A 20,764-nucleotide genomic window follows, 5' to 3' on the forward strand; every position below is an offset into this window, starting at 1 on the left:
AGAGGATTGCTCATACCAGGACAACGAATCCCACTACAGGTACCTTGACTTACAAGCGTATGTTCGAAATTGTATCACCGAAAAAAGTTTCACACTTACGACGACCATTGCAGCATCCCCATGATCCCATGATCCAAATTTCAGAGGCTTGGCAATTGACTTATATTTATGACAGTTGCAGTGTCATAAATGGAAGGACCAGGAGAGACATGATGGCAGTGTTCCAATATTTAAGGGATGCCACAGGGAGGAAGAGGTCAAGCTATTTTCCAAAGCACCTGAAGGCCAGAAAAGGAACAATGGATGGAAACTGATCAAGGAGAATTTCAACCTGGAAATAAGGAGAAATTTTCTGACAGGGAGAACAATCAACCCATGGAACAGCTTTTTCCTTTGGAAGTTGTGGGAGCTTCATCAGTGGAGGCTTTCAAGAAGAGACTGGACTGCCATTTGTCAGAAATGGTATTGGGTCTCCTGCTTGGGTGGGGGGTTGGACTAGATGACCTACAAGGTCCCTTCCAACTCTGTTAATCTGTATCTGTACCAGCGATGTGGTCAGAGACATCTTTCACTACACACTACCACAACTGAATCTAGAACAAGGCATTTATTTTCAAGCCAGGGTGGTTCTGGAACATTATTTCAACTGAAAACTAAACAGAAAATAGCCTTTTGTTTTTGTTTAAATTAAGCATGCCTTTTTTCTCCCAGCACTTCAAGAAAGCATCTGTATTAAACTTGTATTTTAGTTTTAAATCAATGGATTTATTTGTTAATCAGTTAAAAGGGAGCTAATTATTCAGAAAAAAAAAATTGCTTGGATTTCCGACTGCTTAATAGAGCATTTATACACAACATTTCTCCTACCTATTTTCTTTTGCATAAAGCTGCTTTTAATGTTTTTTAACATTAAACTTTTTTAACATTAAACATTCAGTGATTAAACTGTAATGGGTACCAGGCTAAGATGCCCAATCAACTGACTGTTTCCATAAGTTCATATTTTTTTTTAATACGTTGAAAGGTACATGATTATCATCCTAATTCATAAATTACAATAAATGCTCTATACCAGCCACTCCTGGAATAGGAGTTTAAATTACATAATTAGCTTACAGTATTTATCTTTCCATCCTAGTACATTAAGTACTCCTCGACTTACGACCAAATTGAGCCCAACATTTCTGTGGCTTAGAAGCGAGACAGTTACGTGAATGTTGCCCTATTTTACAAGCTTTTTGCCACAATGGTTAAGTAGTCACTGCAGTTGTTAAATTAGTACCACTGCTGTGAAGTGAAATCTGGATTTCCACGTTGACTTTGCTTGTCAAAAGGCCGCAAAAGGGAATCACAGGACCAGGGGTGGGATTCAACCGGTTTAGACCGGTTCGGGCAAACTGGATGCTACTTTTACATCTGGTTCGCTGAACCGGTAGTTGCAAGGACTGGCTGGCCCCTCCCACCCCACCCTGCCCCTCCCAGGAGTCTCCACACAGCCCGTTTTGGATACCAGGTAAGTGCAGTGTCCGCATGGAGACTCTGGGAGGTCAAAAAATGGGCCTCCCGGAAGTTCTGGAAGACTGGAAATGGGCCTGTTTCGGCCTCTGGAGGGCTGCCAGAGCCTGGGGGAGACCGTTTCTGCCCTCTCAGAGGCTCGAGGAAAGCCTCCGGAGCTTGGGGAGGGTGAAAACACTCCCCTCCCCCACCGTGGTGCAGGAGGCCAAGTAGGCCACGCCCACCATGGCCATGCCCACCCAGCAACCAGGCAGAGAACCGGTTGCTAAAATTTTTGAATCCCACCCCTGCCCAGGACACTGCAACCATCCTAAACACGAACCAATTGCCAGGCATCCGAATTTTGATCATGGGTGTCAGCACTTCAACCTGCATTTACTCTAGTGCTGACATAAGAAGGAGAAGAGGGGGCAGCTGGCAAGAGGACGCTTGACTTCTAACCTACTTATTTTCCCTGAAGATAATATCTCCTAGGAGATGAGATGGGAGAGGGAACATTCCTGGGAGCTGAAGTAGTAGATATGGGGAGAGTGATTTGGAAGAGGGCCAATGAGACACAGAGAATTGGGGAATGGAAAGGGAAGGTTTGGGGTCGGGAAGTCAGAGTTGGCTACGCCACAATCGGGGACAGGTTGTCGTGCTTAATAAAATGAAAGATTTCTTCAAAGACTATTTGTTTGAAAATGCAATTTATTTTATTTGAGATGACATCGAAATCTGACAACGGGACTGTGGGGATGCTGCAGCGGTCGTAAGTGTGAAAAACGGTCATAAGTCTCATTTTTCAGTGCCATTGTAATTTTCCGAGGCTCCCTTGATTTAGAACTGTTGCAAGTCAAGGACTTTCCAGCACAGGTACTAAACACAAGGACAAACTTTCAAGGCCATCAAGTAAATTGGGATCTCCAAGCTTGAATTTTGCCGAGGAGCAATAAAATATACGAGAAGAAAGGAGTGATGTTAAAAATAACCTCCTTGAGTTTCACAGAAGAGTAGTAAGAGAGATGTTTTTTCGGGGGGGGGGGGTTAGACTTCCATGCTAGCTTATCATTAGGCCTGCCTATTTATGAGGGTCAGCATATTAAGCCAGATCTAACCCCTGTTTCCTGCAGATGTTCTCGTCTTTCAGACAGCTGGTCTAATGATTATCTTAGAAGCCAGAGAAGGCATTTGAGCAGTTGCTTAGCAACCATCCTCTTTTGCTTCAAGGTAACTTAGAGGCAGTAGGAAGATAAATAGATGAATTGCCTCAAAGCCATCTGCAGACTCCTATCCGGCGCACTCAACTGAAGCATGAAGACGATTTAATACTAAAAACCACAGGAAGCCCCCCTGTGCCCTCAGAATTGCCCTCTGTGCCTCTTTCTTGAAAGGTACCAAGCAGCTCCCAACAAAGGAACAATGAAAGCATCAGCTTGTGTCGATGGTCTCAAAAGATGAGTTCCTTCTTAGCCGGATTAGGCCCTTATACGCCCTTAGCCAATAAGTTCCCTTCTGCTAAATTATTCTCCTCACCTTTCTTTTACAATAACACTGAACATTTATTAGAGTAACAGAATAACAGAGTCGGAAGGGACCTTGGAGGTCTTCTAATCCAACTCCCTGCTCAAGCACGAGACCCTAGACCAATGATGGCAAATCTTTTTGGCACCACATGCATGCAATGTGCATGCATGTGTGTGCATGTGTGCGCGGTGGAGCACTGGAAAACTGAAGACCAGATGGCCAGTGTGCGCATGCCTGTTTTTTGGCTGTTTTTTGGCCATTTTGGGGGGCTTTTCCAGACCATTTTTAGACCATTTTCAGGCTGTTTTTTGGGCTGTTCATCGGGCCAGTTTTGGCCTAAAAATGGCTCGTAAATAGCCAGAAAATGGCCTGAAAATGGTCTGAAAAATGCCCTCCAAAAGATCCAGAAAACAGCCTGTTTTTTGCCTGTTTTTCAAGCCGTTTTCCGGTGCTCCAGAGCCAGTGAAGACCAGCTGGCCGGCACCCATGTGCATGCCAGAAAGCAGAACAGCAGCTGGCGATGGTGTGCGTTCCCACAGAGAGGGCTCTGCGTGCCACCTCTGGCACGCCTGCCAAACGTTTGCCATCACGGCCCTAAAGCATTCCAGACAAAGGTCTCTTCTTAAAAGCCTCCAGTAGAATTTGATTCTATAGAATCAAAATCACGTGAAGAATTTAGTAGCGCTTCATAAAACCTTAGTAAGACCACAACCGGAATACTGCATCCAATTTTGGTCACCACATTACAAAAAAAGATGTTGAGACTTTGGGAAAAGTGCAGAGAAGAGCAACTAGGATGATTAAAGGCCTGGAGACAAAAACATATGAAGAACAGTTGCAGGAACTGGGTATGGCTAGTGTAGAGAAAAGAAGGATGAGGGGGGACATGATAGCAGTGTTTCAGTGTTTGAGGGGCTGCCACAAAGAAGAGGGGGTCAACTTGTTTTCCAAAGCACCAGAAAGCAAGACAAGAAACAATGGATGGAAAGTAATCAAAGAGAGAAGCAACCTGGAATTAAGGAGAAACTTCCTAACAATGAGGACAATTAACCAATGGAACAGCTTGTCTTCAGAAGTTGTGGGTGCTTCATCACTGGAGGTTCTTAAGAAGAGACTGGATAGCCACTTGTCTGAAATGGTATAGGGCCGTGATGGTGAACCTGTGGCACGCAGAGCCATATCGGTGGGCACACAAGCTCAGCTCTGGCACTCATGTGCGCGCCAGCCAGCTGGTTTTCAGGCCTTCTGGGCTCACCGGAAGTTGGCAAACAGGCCATTTCCGGCCTCTGGAGGACCTCGGAATGGTGGGGAAGGCTGTTTTTGCCCTCCCCAGGCTCCAGGAAAGCCTCTGGAGCCTGGGGAGGGCGAAAAACGGGCCTACTGGGCCCACCGGGCCATCTCGTGCCAAAAGCAGGAGAAGTGCGGAGGGGTCATGCACGCATGCGTGGGGGGCCGGGGTGCATAGAATTATGGATGTGGGCACACACGCACACGACCCCCCCTCTTCCCCCACTTTTGACACGCAATGGCAAAAAGGTTAGCCATCACTGGTATAGGGTCTCCTGCTTGAGCAAGGGGCTGGACTAGAAGACCTCCAAGGTCCCTTCCAGCTCTATTCTGATTCAATGATGGAACACCCACAACTTCTGAAGGCAAACTGTTTCACTGATTAATTATTGTCACTGACAGGAAATTTCTCCATAGTTCTGGGTTGCATCTCCCTTTGATTAGTTTCCATCCATTGTTGCTTGTCCTACCTCAAGGGAGATTCTGCCATCATCACTGGAGGACCCAGAGATTCAAAATTATCTAAACTGAATTTGACCAAATCTAGCTTCTTTTTTTCTGGTCATGGCTAGTAAAATCTTGCGGTTCATAAGCTAATCATGAGCATCATGAGACCCAAAATGAAAAAGGAGAAACATTTGCCCAGCCTCAAAATTGTAGCGCCAAACCCCAAACATCCCACAATTTATCAATAACGGTGCCATAAAGACATTCATAATGTACAGTTTCTCTCAGGGTTAATTCAAACCCATCAACAAACTGCCATCCCAATGATTAATGGCCAACCTTCAATTCCAATAGCTTCTTCTCCTAACTCTTTCCTTTATCTAGGGAGAAACAGGAAGCTTAAATTCCTCGGTTTGTCATTGTGTCTGGAGCAAACTTTTTTGCACAAAACTATTCCTCGCTTCTAAACAGAGACTAACATCTGAAGCTTGACTGGAAGATAAATGTATAAAAATTCCCTTCATCTGATATACAGCAATATCCGTCAATGACCAATGATGTCGAAAGTCTTTTTAATTATTTAAAAGCAGATTATTAATTAAAAATTACATTAGCCATATTAATTTTTGGAAAATGTATGTTTTTTCAAAAAAAAGTAATCAGAATGGTCAAATCATGCTAGTAACAGTTACTATCACTTGCTATTTCTGTATAAATCTGAACCCCTGTAAATAGAGCAACATAATCCAATGATATTATAATACTCTGTATGACTGTGGATTGGATGACTCACCATTTAGGAGTAAAATTGCTGGTTTGAGTTATCTCTCCCACTTGCTTGTTGTTAACAAAGGCAAATGCGATCATGTACAATAAGCTCCTCAGATGCTTTCTGGATGGGAAGAAAAGAAGAGAAAATGTTTAAATATTATTCCATGTGAACCTTGTCTCAACAATCCTCTGAGAAAACTGACTAAAGAATGTGATTCTTCTCAATATCATGCCCTCCCAACTTCTATCAATACAGATAGTCCTCGATTTACAACCACAATCGAGCCCAAAATTTACACTGCTAAGCGAGGCAGTGGTGAAGGGGTTTTTTTTACAAACTTTCTTGCCACAGATGTTAAGTGAAACATGGCGGTTGTAACAGGGTGGTTAAGTAAATCTGGTTTCCCACCATTGACTTTTTTTGTCAGAAGGTCACTAAAGGGGATCACATGATCCCGGGAAAGAGATACAGATTAACAGAGTTGGAAGGGACCTTGTAGGTGATCTAGTCCAAATGCTCCGCCCAAGCAGGAGACCCTACACCATTTCTGACAGATGGCAGTCCAGTCTCTTCTTGAAAGCCTCCAGTGATGAAGCTCCCACAACTTCTGAAGACCAGCTATTCCATGGGTTGATTGTTTTCCCTGTCAAAAAAATTCTCCTTATTTCCAGGTCAAATCTCTCCTTGATCAGTTTCTATCCATTGTTCCTTGGCTGGCCTTTAGGTTGCTTTGGAAAGTAGCTTGACCTCTTCCTCTCTGTGGCAGCCCCTCAAATATTGGAACACTGCTATCATGTCTCCCCTTGTCCTTCCATTTATGACACTGCAACTGTCATAAATATGAGTCAGTTGCCAAGCCTCTGAAATTTGGATCATGGGGATGCTGCAATGGTTGTCGTAAGTGTGAGGTACCTTTTTCAGTGAGGTAATTTCGAACATACGCTTGTAAGTCAAGAACTACCTGTAATGGGATTGGAGCTACTCTTCATATCTTCATGTAAGGACTACAACAACCACTATGGAGGACAAAAAGCTAGAAGACTGGCAGAAGTCATCCATGAACACCAACTGGCAGTCCGAAGACATAATGAAAATTCTTTGATTTCAAAACATATATACAGATTTAACCATTGTTTCATATGTGACCATCCTAGACCACGCCAAGTCTAAACATGCCAGGGAATTTCTAGAAGCCTGGCACTCTGACAAATCAGCCATCAATAGACACATATACATTAGCAACATCTATAGACTATGCCAGGGGTCAGCAACCTGCGGCTCTGGAGCTGCATGTGGCTCATCCCTCTGCTGCAGCTCCTTGTCGCTGGTCGGCTCCATGGTTGATAGGGCTTTCAGTTAGGACAGGGAGAGGAAAAAGGATGCCACGCTAGGAGGAGACTCTATGGTGGGGGAACCAGACTTCCGGTCAGCTCCAGAATTGAATGGCGGGGCTTCCGGTTAGGACCTTTGTGGCTCTTTGAGTATTTAAGGTTGCCGATCCCTGGACTATGCAAAAGAGACAATCAACCAGCCCAAAAGAGAACAAAAAAGACCGTAGCACCTCTCCACCAGCCATCAGCACCCATATCAGCATAGATGAACTCCAAGGTTAACATCAGACCCACAATCAAGTAAACAACACCCCAATCAAGGAACTGCCAAAGAGCCAACAGTAAACCAAAGAATCTCTAAGACCGCCCCACCCACACAGCCATCAGAATATAAACTGACAGCAAACCCCACTCCTTACTAGCACTGATAATGTTACCTAGTTGGGTCATGAAACATCTGCAAGAAAACAAGCAAGCTCAGAGAGCACCTGGGGCGAAACATACATAAATGGTTTGAAAAGACGATAGGAAAACATATAGATTTTAAACCTGAACTGTTTTTATTAGGGATAACATCAGGAAAACTTGACAAGCAAAGTACATATTTAATATCGCATGTCTTAACAGCAGCGAGGATTACATTTGCACAATATTGGGGAAATGAAGGAATACCGCGAGACGAAGAGATAATTAGGAAGATACTGGATTGTGCAGAAATGGAAAGACTTTCGCTGAAGATTAAACAGAAAGAAGACGCAGAGTATTATCAAACATGGACTTTATTTTACCAGTGGTTGGAAAAAAAGAGGCGGAGATTAAGAATGTAATCAGCATTGTTAAGCAATTAAACACAGACAACACGGTGTTTATTAAGCAGTAACAAAATGTAAACAATAGAAAATCAATAAAATCCTAAAAGAAAGAGGGAGGGAAGGAGGGAGGGAGGGAGGGAGAGCACCCAGGACCCCTCACACTTCATATCTTCTCCAACCAGCTAGATATCTCGGTCACATAATGATCCAAAATTCAGGAGGACTTTCTCATTCGCTAGATCTAACAAAATGAAATTCAATGTAGAGAAAAGTAAAGTCCTACACTTAGGCAAGAAAAACCAAAAGTACATGTATAGACTGGCTGAAACCAGGCTTAATAGCAGTAACTGTGACAGGGATCTTGGAGTCTTAGTGGACAACCAATTAAAGATGAGCCAGGAATGTGCAGCGGCAGCCAAAAGAGCCAATGCAATCCTAAATTGCATTAACAAAGTGCTACAATCAAGATCAAGGGAGGTACTAATACCACTCTATAAAGGCTTAGTAAGACCACACCTAGAATACTGCATCCAGTTCTGGTTATCACACTATAAAAAAGATGTCGAGACTCTAGAAAGAGTGCAGAGAAGAGCAACCAGGATGATTAGGGGACTGGAGGCTAAAACATATGAAAAACGGTTGCAGGAACTGGACATGGCTAGTCTGGTGAAGAGAAGGACCAGGGGAGACAGGATAGCCGTCTTCCAATATTTGAGGGGCTGCAACAGAGAGGAAGGGGTCAAGCTATTTTCTAAGGCACCCAAAGGCCAGACAAAGAATAATGGATGGAAACTGAACAAGGAGAGTTTTAACCTGGAAATAAGGAGAAACTTTCTGACAGTGAGAGCAATCAACCTTCAAACCGAGACTGTGTCCATGAAGTGGAGGAAGAATTGAATTGAAAGAGCATGTTATTCTCTACAGGCAGTCCTTGACATTTAGTGACCATTACGAAGTTTCGACGACACTGAAAAAGGTGACTTATGAACCATTTTTCGGATTTATGACCATTCATTACAGCATCCCCCTTGGTCACGCGATTTATCTTTGGATGCTTGAGTACTGACTCACATTTATGATGGTTGCAGTGTTCCCGGGATCACGGGATCCCCTTTTGCGACCTCCTGATGAGCCAAGTCATTGGGGAAGTGAGATTCACTTATTGAGTGTGTTACTAGCTTAAGAACTGCAGTGATTCGCTTAACAAATGTGACAAGAAAAGTCGTAAAAAGTCAAGGACTACCTGCATTTCCCTTTCTATGCAGACCAAGAATTATTTCCACTCTTTACTAAATATCCTGATCATTTAAGTTTGTTTTATCTCAACAATCAGATCAATCTGACTTTATTTCCCTGCTTTTATTTCCTTGACCACTGTCACTGCTGTATAGCCTGCGTAGTAAGCCATAGTATTAAAACTAATTTTAGAATAGCTACATTTTTTTCCTTTTATCTTAATGAATTGTGGCCCTTTTGTGTTCTGTTTGCTAGTCTTAGGACTGAAAAAAGATTTGATTCGATTTCAAATTGGAAGCTCATTTCTAGATGTCCCTAGATGTGATCTAGGTTCAGGGGTGTCAAACTCAATTTCATTGAGGGCTGCATCATGGTTGTGTTTGACCTTGGGGCGGGGGGCTAGGGACAGCGGTGAAATGCTCCTGGTTTGGACCGGATCGCCCGATCTGGTAGCGATGGTGGCCTGTGGTTCAGAGAACCAGTAGCAAAAATCCCTGCCCTCTCCCATTGCCCAGCTGAGCCGCGCAATCATCAGAGACTTTTTCTTTTTACCTTTAAAAGCATTTTTTCTACAACCTCTTTGGCCGAAAAAATGCGTTGAAAAGTTTTTTTAAAAAAAGCCTCTGATGATCGCGTGGCTCAGCTGGGATCGTCAGAGACTTTTAAAAGTATTTTTTCGACCGATGAGGTTGTAAAAAAAATGCTTTTAAAAGGCTCTGACAATCCCAGCTGAGTTGCCTGATCGTCAGAGGCTTTTAAAAGCACTTTTTAACAACCTTTTCAGCCAAAGAGGTTGTAGAAAAAATGCTTTTAAAAGTTAAAAAAAAAAAAGTTGGCCACGTCTACCCAGTCACATTTAACCCCCACCACCACCAAGCCACGCCCACAGAACCAGTAGTAACAAATTTTACATTTCATCACTGGCTAGGGGGCATGACCATTGTGGGTATGGCTAGCTCAACGTTACTCATGTCGGGTGCCTGAGTGCTGTGCCAGTGAAAACAGGCTCCCGAGCTCTGTTTTTGGCTGCGATGGACTCCTGAACCACTCTGCAAGTGAAAACAGAGCTCGGGAGAGTCACGCGTGGCCCTCCGAGCTCCATTTTCCCTGGCAGAGGCACCGTGGGCTGGTCCATTTCTGTTTCCAGGGCGGCCCTGTGGGCCAAATCTGGCCACTGGGCCTTGAGTTTGACAACCCTGGTTTAGGTGGTTACAGCAGAAATTCTTCTGCTGCTCTTTAACTGCTATAACAGAAAGATTTTTCGGGTGCCAGGACATGAAATGGTTACGATAAGATAGAGTTTTTCAAACTGATCTTTTAATTATTGCTTTAAACCAGGATCATTCATAAGAGCAAAGTAAGGTAAAGGCTCCCCCGCAGATGTGTGCTAGTCATTCCTGACTCTAGGAGGCAGTGCTCATCTCTGTTTCTAAGCCGAAGAGCCGGCACCGTCCGAAGATGTCTCTGTGGTCATGTGGCCGGCATGACTAAACACCAAAGGCGCACGAAATACTGTTACCGTCCCACCAAAGGTGGTCCCTATTTTTCTACTTGCATTTCTTACGTGCTATCGAACTGCTAAATTGGCAGAGGCTGAGACAAGTAACGGGAGCTCACTCCATTATGCGGCGCTAGGGATTCGAACCACTGAACTGCCGACCTTTTGATCGACAAGCTCAACAAGCTCAGCATCTTAGCCACTGAGCCACCACATCCCTAGAAGAGAAAAGTATCAGATGCTTTTTTCTCCCTCTTTCTCAGAAGTAGAGTTTCTATCGTGTTCGGATTTACAATTCCGTCTCTCCATTGCCCAAATGAGCAAACTGCTTGAATGAGTAGATGTCTCCTCTGTTCTTCAAACTGGCCACACGTGCATTGTTAAAATTAAATACATTTCCAACTTTTATTAAACGTAATTCTCCAAAGGCCATTTCGCACATTACTAAGCAACAGGCTCTGGCGCTGGCTGACACTGTATTCTTGTGAATGTATACGTGTTTTAAAAGACATCTGCAGTTGTCCTTTTTTTGTTGTTGTTGTCATCTCTGTGAACATTGAATAGGCAGTGGGTGTTCCCACTTCCCACCGTGATTCCCAGTTAAGGAAGGCTGAGTGCCAAAGAATTGAGGCCTTTGAACTACGGTGCTGGAGAAGACTCCCGCGAGTCCTTGGACTGCAAGGTGATCAAACCAGTCAGTCCTAGAGGAGATCAACCTTGACTGCTCTTTAGAAGGCCAGATCCTGAAGATGAAACTCAAATACTTTGGCCACCTAATGAGAAGGAAGGACTCACTGGAGAAGAGCCTAATGCTGGGAATGATTGAGGGCAAAAGAAGAAGGGGACGGCAGAGAACGAGGTGGCTGGATGGAGTCACTGAAGCAGTCGGTGTGAGATTAAATGGACTCCGAGGAATGGTAGAGGACAGGAAGGCCTGGAAGAATGTTGTCCATGGGGTCACGATGGGTCAGACATGACTTCGCAACTAACAACAGCAACAACCATGGAGGAATCATTGGTGAAGTTGATAGTTTTGGCCAAAATGGATAAACTGACTTCTTTTGATTGCAGAAAGACATAATTATTGATGACTGGAATTCTATCCTTTATGGACTTCATGAAAAAAAAATGAACTTGTGGTTTTGATGATTAGACAGGTTGGATCATATAAAAATAGAGAGAGAAAACCTCAAAGATGTTTTTTCAAGAGGCAATTGGACTTTCTTGGTTTTTCTTTGAAGACGTTTTGCTTCTCATCCAAGAAGCTTCAGAAGAGCAGAAGAAGCTTCTTGGATGAGAAGTGAAATGTCTTCAAAGGAAAAAAAAAAACCAGAGACTCCAGTTGCCTCTAGAAAAAGCACCTTTGGGACAACCATGACCTGGATGACTGAGACTCTCCATAGACATATATAGAAAGAGGGGTTAAAATAAAATATATACCTATGTCTGCTGGGAAGAATATTGAAAGGGACTTTTTTAAATCTTTCTTTTCTATGTTTTTTTTCAACTTTTCTTTGCTTGCCCTTTGATTTTTCTTTCCTTTCTTTCATTTTTCTTTCTTCTTCCCTACTTTATGTTAGGTTGTAATTAGTTTTAACTTTTTGTTTGAAAGTTTTAATGAAAATTTTATAGAGAAAAGAGGAAGGGACGGGAAGAGAAAAGAAGAAGGAAGGGAAAGAGGAAGTGAAGGGGATGGAAGGGAAAGAGAAAGGGAAGGGAAAAAAGAAGGGAAAAGAAGAGAAGAAACTATTTGGGTTTTCTTACAGCAAAATCAGAACCACTGCTCAGAAAGTTTTTTTAACAGATTAACAGAGATGGAAGGGACCTTGTAGGTCATCTAGTCCAACCCTCTGCCCAAGTAGGAGACCCTACGCCTAGTTGGCAGCAAACCTTCAACTGTTGCTAGCATCATCTACCAACAAGTCAATTCCAGAGTCTTCTGTTAACACGCTTTGTGTTTTTCATTCACTGTAGTTATAGAGGAGGTGTTAGCATCTAGCCAACCCTGATCTTCAAAAAGCTAAACAGTTTTTTGCTGGATATTCCAGGGCTGTACTCTAGTTGAGGAACTCAAAAAAAAAAAAAAAAAGCATCTCAATGGAAGGCAATAGCAAACCCATTTCTTACATTGTCGTCAAGAAAACTTGCCACCTCATCAACACTAATTTAACATTCGGTTTAAATAAATTAAGGGACAAAATACATCAGTTTGACCCAGTTCTCATATCAGAAGGGTTTCATTTTTTTAAAAAAATATTTATTTTATTTTATTTTAAAACAAACAATCCATCTTTCATTAAACAGTGTGTCGTCTGGGTACAAATGTCTTGTGCAATAACAATTAAGCTTTACAGCCATATTCATTATTTATCTATTCTTAACTTAATATCGATATACATTGCATATGTAGTACTGTAACAATTATCTTCTTATTTAATTATATTAATATATTTTCTGTATTTCGCTGATCTTTTATTTCTAACTTTCATATTTGATCTCTAGCCTTCGATAAAATAGTTCCCATACAATATAATATTCAGTTTGTTCCTTCTCTTTAATTGCAAGTGTTAACCTATTCATTTCTGCACGTTCTAATATTTTCCTAATCACATTCTCCTCTGTCGGAATCTCTTCACTTTTCCAATTTTGTGCAAATACAATCCTAGCTGCAGTTATTACATGTATAATCAAATATACATTCTCTTTACTCTAAGTTTCTGGTAAAATTCCCGACAAAAATATTTTGGGTTTCAAATCAATATGTTGTTGTATCACCTTCTCTATCCACATATGTATTTTTTGTCCAGTATTTTTTGTCTTCTGTGCATTTCCACCACATATTTTCCCCAAAATAAGACATCCCCTGATAATAAGCCCAATCGGGCTTTTGAGCGCATGGCAATAAGGTCAAGCGCTTATTTCAGAGTTCAAAAAAATATAAGACAAGGTCTTATTTTCGGGGAAACGCGTTAATATGAAAGGTTTCATTTCTATGGTCAATTTTCTCCCAGTGCTTGTGTTTTGTTTCTAAGCGTGAAAAAAATGGTCGTAGAAGTGACAGGATTGATTTATAACACTCGGCAGTGGTGTCAGCAACTACATCCAAACCTTGGTTAAAGAATAGCATTAACATTAGCTTTGGACAGGGTGGAACATGGAAAATGCTCCGGTAATGTGAAAATCGGTCTCTAGCCAAATGATATCAAGAGCTTATGGAAAATCCCCTCCCTTTTAAAACAACTATAGATAGCAGCAAACACTACAGCTAGGTAATTAACACAAACTGCCTTCTAGATCATCTTGGAAAAACAACTCAGGAAAAATGACCTATGTTTTAGGTAAACACTAAAACAAACAAAGAAAGAAAAAAACAATCGAGAGGTATGTTTACGTCATTCGCACTGGGTGATTCTCCTCCTTGAGGGAGGAGGATGGGATGGGGGTAAAATACAAGAAGTAGCCGATAGCAAATTGTGTTTCTGCCTTCATTAACGACAGGATGCACACAAAAATCTAAGCTGTTCGCTCCCATCATCTCCCAGGCTTCACTGGTGTAGAAGAACTCAATAAGATGAAATTCACATTTCCTGTATCTTGAATGCAGTTTAAACAATCTATATTTGAAGGGAAACCTAAATTAGAGTGACAGCTATCTAATTTCTCACACTTAAAATATATTGAGAGGAAAGAAGGGAGGGAGGGAGGGAAGGAGGGAGGGAGGGATGAAAGGAAAAGAAAGGAAAGGGAAGGGAAGGGAAGGAAGGAAGGAAGGTTTCTGAAAAATAATGAAGGAAGAAAGCTTCTCTGTAGAACCACAAACTTACTTTAGCTTAATTGGCTCATAAATTTGCTATTTAGGATTTCAGAATAGAATTTATATTTATATTCTATTCTACATAGAATAAAATTAATATTTCAGACCATTACAGAACAGAATTTGCTTATTTTTCACACTATTTTGCCAATCGGATTTTACTATAACAGTGGAAAGAAATGCTAAAAATACATTTTTTTAAAAAAAAATAGGAATTGGTAGCAATTGTTACTAACCAGTAACTCAAAACGATACATTGATTGAGATCTGACTGTAAGTTTTATTAAGTTAAATCAATTGGAAGGCATCAACAGTAGCATTTAAACTGAATGATAACTATGAAAGAGCTTTGTAGACATAACCCACAACACAAAAGCTGAGAAATTTATATTTTACAAGGCGGTTTGCACAGCTGATCCTCAGAGTTCAAAAACACGATTATTTTTCATTGTGGTTTCCCCTAGTAAAATATTTTCCTGGCAACCTTCTTATGAACAGCCTTTCCATCTGGCTTCAGAGCCCAGCTAGATCCAACCTTAGCACCAATCCTCCAGTCAAAATCTAGAGGATCTATTGGGGAGGAAAAAGCCTCCAACCCGGGCTCAGATGAAGTTTGCCTCCATTCTGGGCTACTGACCACAAATCTCTCCAGAGATTTGCTGCTTGGTGTCACTGTTTAAAAAGACACAAGCAAGCTGTGCCATAGGTCATTCCTTATTTCCTGTCAGAAGTTTACTCCCTTCCGATTTAATCTCCCTGCCAAATAAACAGCTGCTTTGTGAGCTCTGCAGCTGGACATGCTAGAAAGGGATCATCAGTTTTGTCTTTATTGCAGCCTAATTTCTCAGAATAATAACAGACTAACAGAGCTGGCAGGGACCTTGGAGGTCTTCTAGTCCAACCCCCTGCTCAAGCAGGAAACCCTGTATCATTTCAGACAAATGGTTGTCCAGTCTCTTCTTAAAAACCTCCAGTGATGGAGCACCCACAACTTCTGAAGGCAAGCTGTTCCACTGGTTAATTGTCCTTACTGATACCCTGTTTTCCCCAAAATAAGACATCCCCTGATAATAACCCCAATCGGGCTTTTGAGTGCATGGCAATAGGCCAAGCATTTATTTCAGAGTTCAAAAAAATATAAAACAGGGTCTTATTTTTGGGGAAGTTCTCCTTCTTTCCAGGTTGCTTCTCTCCTTGTTTAGTTGCCATCCATTGCTTCTTGTCCTGTCGTCTGGTGCTTTGGAAAATAATTTGACCCCCTCTTCTTTGTGGCAGCCTCTCAAATATTGGAAGACTGCTATTATGACATCCCTGCTCCTTCTTTTCACTAAACTGGACAAACCCAATTCCAGCAACCATTCTTTATATGTCCCCAGCCCCCTAATAATCTTTGGGGCTCTTCTTTGCCCCCTTTCCAGAGTCTCAACATCTTTTTAATACTTTGGCGACCAAAATTGGATGCCGTATTCCAAGTGTGGCCTTAGCAAGGCACTATAAAGCGGTACAAACACTTCATGTGATTTTGATTCTATGTTTATACAACCAAGGATTGTATTACCATTTTTGGCTGTTACCGCATTAGGACTCCAAGATCCCTCTCACAATTACCGCTATTGAGCCAGCTTCTATCTAGTCTATACCTGTACATTTGGTTTTTCTAGCTTAAGTGTAAAACTTTATTTTTCTCACCACTGAATTTCTCCACAAGGATATCAGGAGATTCATTTAGAACTATGCCAAACTTTGATTTCTGGAGAAATCCTCAGCTACAGATAAGATGCACCAGGCTATCATACAGTAGTGGCCAAAATTGTGGAAACCTTTTGGGGAAAGTGCATTTTCTAAAACTAGCTAATAACACCACTTTTTTTTTTGAGTAGTACCATAAAATTATATATCAATGGAAAGATAATTGAATCAAGAATGTAATAACTTTTATGAAGGATTTGCTATTAGCATAGCAGTGACAGTATAAAGAAGAAAAGTGAAACACGTAGAAAAAACGAGATTATACAAAAATTATCACCATAGAAAAAATGAGATATACAAAAATTATCACCATGTCAGTTAATGCTTAGTTGGGTAACCTTTAGCATGAATTACGGCCTTACAACATCTTCCCATGGAGTGAACCAAGGCTTTTAATTCTGCAGCTGTTATAATGTGAAACCAAGATTGAATGGTTGCTTCTATTAACTGGGTTTTATTGCTGGGTCACTTCTCATTAACAAGTTTCTTTAGTCGGCTCCCTAGATTTTCAGTTGGGTTAAAGTCTGGGTGACTCTCAGGCCATTCCAGCAGTGGAATAGGATTATCTTGAAACTCAAAAAAAAGAAAAAAAAGAAAAGAAAAGTGGTGTTATTAGCCATCAAACCTCAAAAATACACTTTTCCCAAAAGGTTTCTACAATTTTGGCCACTACTGTATATGCTTCCTGTTTCAGGCTGTACTTCACGTTAAGCCATGGTTTAACTGTTGATAAACAATGGGCTGAATTCACATGAAATATGACACCATCAAACATAGTTCAATGTATCAGAGTGAGGTTCAAGAAAAACATTTAACAAACTCAGACCTTATTCTGCCTTTGTACCAGATTAGTGCATGTCTGTTGCGGATTGCTTTTTTTTAAAATTTGATTTCATTTTTTAATTTTTAATTTAATTTGACTGCTTAAAACCTATGAGGTGGTTTTTTATCAGATTTATATCCTGTTTTTCCTCCAGGATTGGGAGAGAATCAGTGGTGCGTTGCCCCCGGTTTGGACCGGTTCACAAGAACTGGTAGTAAAACCGGTGGGAGGCCCTGCCCGCTGCCCCCAGATATCATCATTGGCAATCTCTGCATGTGCAGAAGCTTCTGTGCTTCTGCGCAGAAGCAAGAAGCAAGGCGCGCACACGAGTGAAGCAAGCGCATGCTTGCGATCCTGTTGCAAACCAGTAGTAAAGATAAGTAGAACTAGGGTGGATAAAAATCAATGATTTTTTTAAAAAAATAAAAAAAAATCAGATTTTTTAAAATTTAAATCGGATTTTTTTGATTTAAATCGGATTTTTTTTTTATTTTTATCGAATTTATTTTAATAAAAAACTTTTGGGGTAAAAATCTATCGTAAGATAGTTTTCTATTTAAGATACATAAATAATTTAGTTTATTCAGCATGAAATGGAGCTTAGTTATGTAGCACGAGGCTGTATATTCTGCAACACTGGGACTATCGGTGAGTCAACAGTGGGTCAAAGGAGTAGCAGAGATGACAGTTGCTCTTTAAAAATTATGATTTAAATCGAGTTGATTTAAATCAAGCCTTTTTACTAGTGATTTAAATCATGATTTAAATTGTGATTTAAATCAACTCGATTTAAATCAAATCCACCCTGAGTAGAACCCACCCCTGGAGGGAATGATTTGACCACCAAAACTTGTGCAGTAGGTTTGATTGAGGGAGAATAACAGGTTCAAAATCACCCAGCAATAGATGTGAACCTCAATCTGTGGAGTCTTAGGAACACTCATGATGCACTGATGACGTTACCTAGTTTGGTAATGAAACATCTTCAAGAAAAGCCACCAAGCTCAAAGAGCCCTAAGGATACCACCATTCAATCCTGAGCTACAAATATTCTCTTCTATTGGAACCTCAGTCTGTCACAATCTAGGTTTCAGAAACAAAAGAGTTTCAGAAACTTATTGGCAACCAAACAAGGGTGCTCATGATATCTCTAACCATACCCTGAAGACTATAATAAGTGTGAAAGTACATTAACACATGACATAAACATTTATTTTGGCTGTTTCCTACTGGTTCACAATTCTTAAATGTTGTCAATAAGATTTCCGCTAGGGAATCAAGATATAAAGATGCCAAGGTGTGGCTGAACTGTATTTTTAAAAATTGGATTTTATCTACTTAGGAAAAACTTTTCTGCAAAAAAGACAATAACATGGTTTTTTTTTTGACAAGCCACTAATATATCATATATCAACAGTTGTTTTGAAAAAATGAACACCTTCGGCTTTTGACCTGACTCTCATATTAACTTACTAAAAAAAAAAAAAAAATGGACAATAGGATTCTCTGTGGGTTTGGTGTTTTTTTTTTTAAAGTTAAATTGAGGTGCAGTATTTCTTTAGAATTTATATGATGGTAAGCTTCTTGTTTTTGTTTCTGAAACACTTTTGTTTCTGAAATAGAATAGAATAGAAGTTTTTATTGGCCAAGTGTGATTGGACACACAAGGAATTTGTCTTGGTGCATACGCTCTCGATGTACATAAAAGAAAAGATACGTTCAACAAGAATGATAAGGTACAACACTTAATGATAGTCATAGGGTACAAATAAGCAATCAGGAAACAATATCAATATAAATCGTAAGGATACTAGCTACAAAATTACAATCATACAATCATAAGTGGAAGGAGATGGGTGGTGGGAACGATGAGAAGATTTATAGTAGTACAGACTTAGTAAATAGTTTGACTGTGTTGAGGGAATTATTTGTTTAGCAGAGTGATGGCATTCGGGAAAAAACTATTCTTGTGTCTAGTTGTTCTGGTGTGCAGTGCTCTATAGCGTCGTTTTGAGGGTAGGAGTTGAAACAGTTTATGTCCAGGATGTGAGGGGTCTGTAGATATTTTCACAGCCCTCTTTTACCATTTTGCTTGCTTAACATTTGTTTGTTGCATTTTTCAAGCATTAGAATATATTTTTTTAAAAAAATGAGCAAAATTTTTTCAAACCTTAACCTTCATAAACTGACCTTCCAAGAATGATCAGAATCTCCATAAACAGCCCAAGGCAGCCAAATAATTCAATAATTTAGTGTCCACTGATACTAAAAGTCCCTCAACATTCCCTCAACCAAATTCTCAATCATGAAGGAGGCCGTGCAGATATTTCCTTACGCTTTCTAGGGTCAAACTGACATTATTATGCACATCTGCTCCAGAAGCTAAGGATCCACATCAACGTTTAGCTTTTTCAGATGCATGATAAATAGGAAGAGAATTTATGTCCAAAGATGACAACTGAACAATATGGAACCCAAAGGACATAGTGGCAAAAAAGAAAAAAAATTCTGGAACTGGAGTCTCTTCATTAGAAACCACTGGCCAAATATTTCTCCAAAAGCCATTAGAGCAGCTGGAAAAATCAATTTACAATGCAATTCTCGATATTTGTGCTCAAAAGAAACCTAGTTGAGCTTAATGGAACTTGCTCTTAAGGTAAGTATATCAATGTGACCGCTTTATAGGACTGGAACAGATCTGTGCTAATGATCTGGCTTTCTACACCAGTTTTATTCTCTATTATTTTGTTGCTGTTCCCCCTTCACCTGAACCCTGCAAAGTGGTGTGGACTCAGTGGTGGGATTCAGCTGGTTCGGGCTCGTTCAGACGAACCGGTAGTTTAATTGCTGGCTGGCCCCTCCCCTATCTGCCCTTTCCAAGAGTCCCCATGTGCCCCATTTTGGCTACCAGGTAAGTGCAGGGAGGCTTCCTAGGCCCAAAACAGGGTCCGGGAAGGTGCGGCGTGCGCCCCCTGGTGGCCCATTTTTGGTTCCGGGAGGCTGCAGAGAGGCCTCCTAGGCCCAAAACAGGGCATGGGGGGGTGCAGCCCCCCGCAGCCCATTTTCACTCCAGGAGGCTTCAGGGAGGCTTCCTAATGCCAAAATGGGGCACGGGGGGGGGCACATCCCCCCATGGCCCGTTTTTGCTCCGGGGGGGTTGCAGGAGGCCAAGTGCTGCCTGTCACACCCATGGCCACGCCCACCCAGCTGGCCATTAGGGCAGAGAACCGGTTCTTAAATTATTTGAATCCCACCACTGGGATGGACTACAATTACCATCATTCCTGTACTCAGGACAGTCAATTTTTAGAGGAAGATGGGAGTGGAGACCCAAAAACAAAACAAACAAAAAAAAAACCCCCACATTATTCATGGCAAAAACTCAACCAAACTGTCTTTTTTTCCTCAAAAATGTTTTGTGCTTTTCTTTTTCTTTTTAGGGACAGAAAAGACGGGATGACAGTGATTGGCAAACCTACATTAGTTTAGCAGGGTGTGATGAGACCTGAAGAGACCAGCTGCGAGTTATAAATGTCCAGGCCAGCAAACATGTGTGGCATCTTCTCCCTTGCCAAAAATTCCAAGCAATTAGAAGAGCACTTTCAGCTCTGCTGCAAATAGAGAGAATAAACATGCTAACGGTAGAGAAAAAGAGCAGAACCGGGGGTGGGGGGGAGCTTTATATGGGTTTTATAATATACAGTGTGTTCTTTTTTTAAAAAAAGTCACAAATAGCAACCTTTGTTTGCCAATTCTTTCTCCCTCACATTCCTGGGTAGTTACAAAAGTTAATTCCTTTCTGATATTCTCTCTTCCAAGAAAAGTGAAGTTATAAAAATCAGTAGCTACTGCTTCCACAACCTTTTGCTTTTGAGCTCATGAAATGATGCTCATAGGTAGGAATGAATGCTGAAAGGACCTTGGGTCTATGCAAAAAAATCTACAATATTAGAGCTGGTTTGGTTTAGTGGTGA

The 20,764-nt window shown here is 41.1% G+C and overlaps 1 protein-coding gene across 7 annotated transcripts in view; it reads right to left on the bottom strand.

Annotated features, from left to right (window-relative positions):
• Positions 1-20,764, bottom strand: part of ZMIZ1 (zinc finger MIZ-type containing 1) — a 520,224-nt gene that overhangs the window by 333,265 nt on the left and 166,195 nt on the right. For all 7 annotated transcript variants that reach the window (XM_060694124.2, XM_060694123.2, XM_060694122.2 and 4 more), the window contains exon 3: positions 5,549-5,647. The gene's annotated coding sequence lies outside the window, so the exon portion shown is untranslated. The remainder of the gene's footprint in view (positions 1-5,548; positions 5,648-20,764) is intronic.

Source organism: Pantherophis guttatus, chromosome 6 (genome assembly GCF_059756535.1).
Source record: "Pantherophis guttatus breed Tessera chromosome 6, ASM5975653v1, whole genome shotgun sequence".
Classification (NCBI taxonomy): domain Eukaryota; kingdom Metazoa; phylum Chordata; class Lepidosauria; order Squamata; family Colubridae; genus Pantherophis; species Pantherophis guttatus.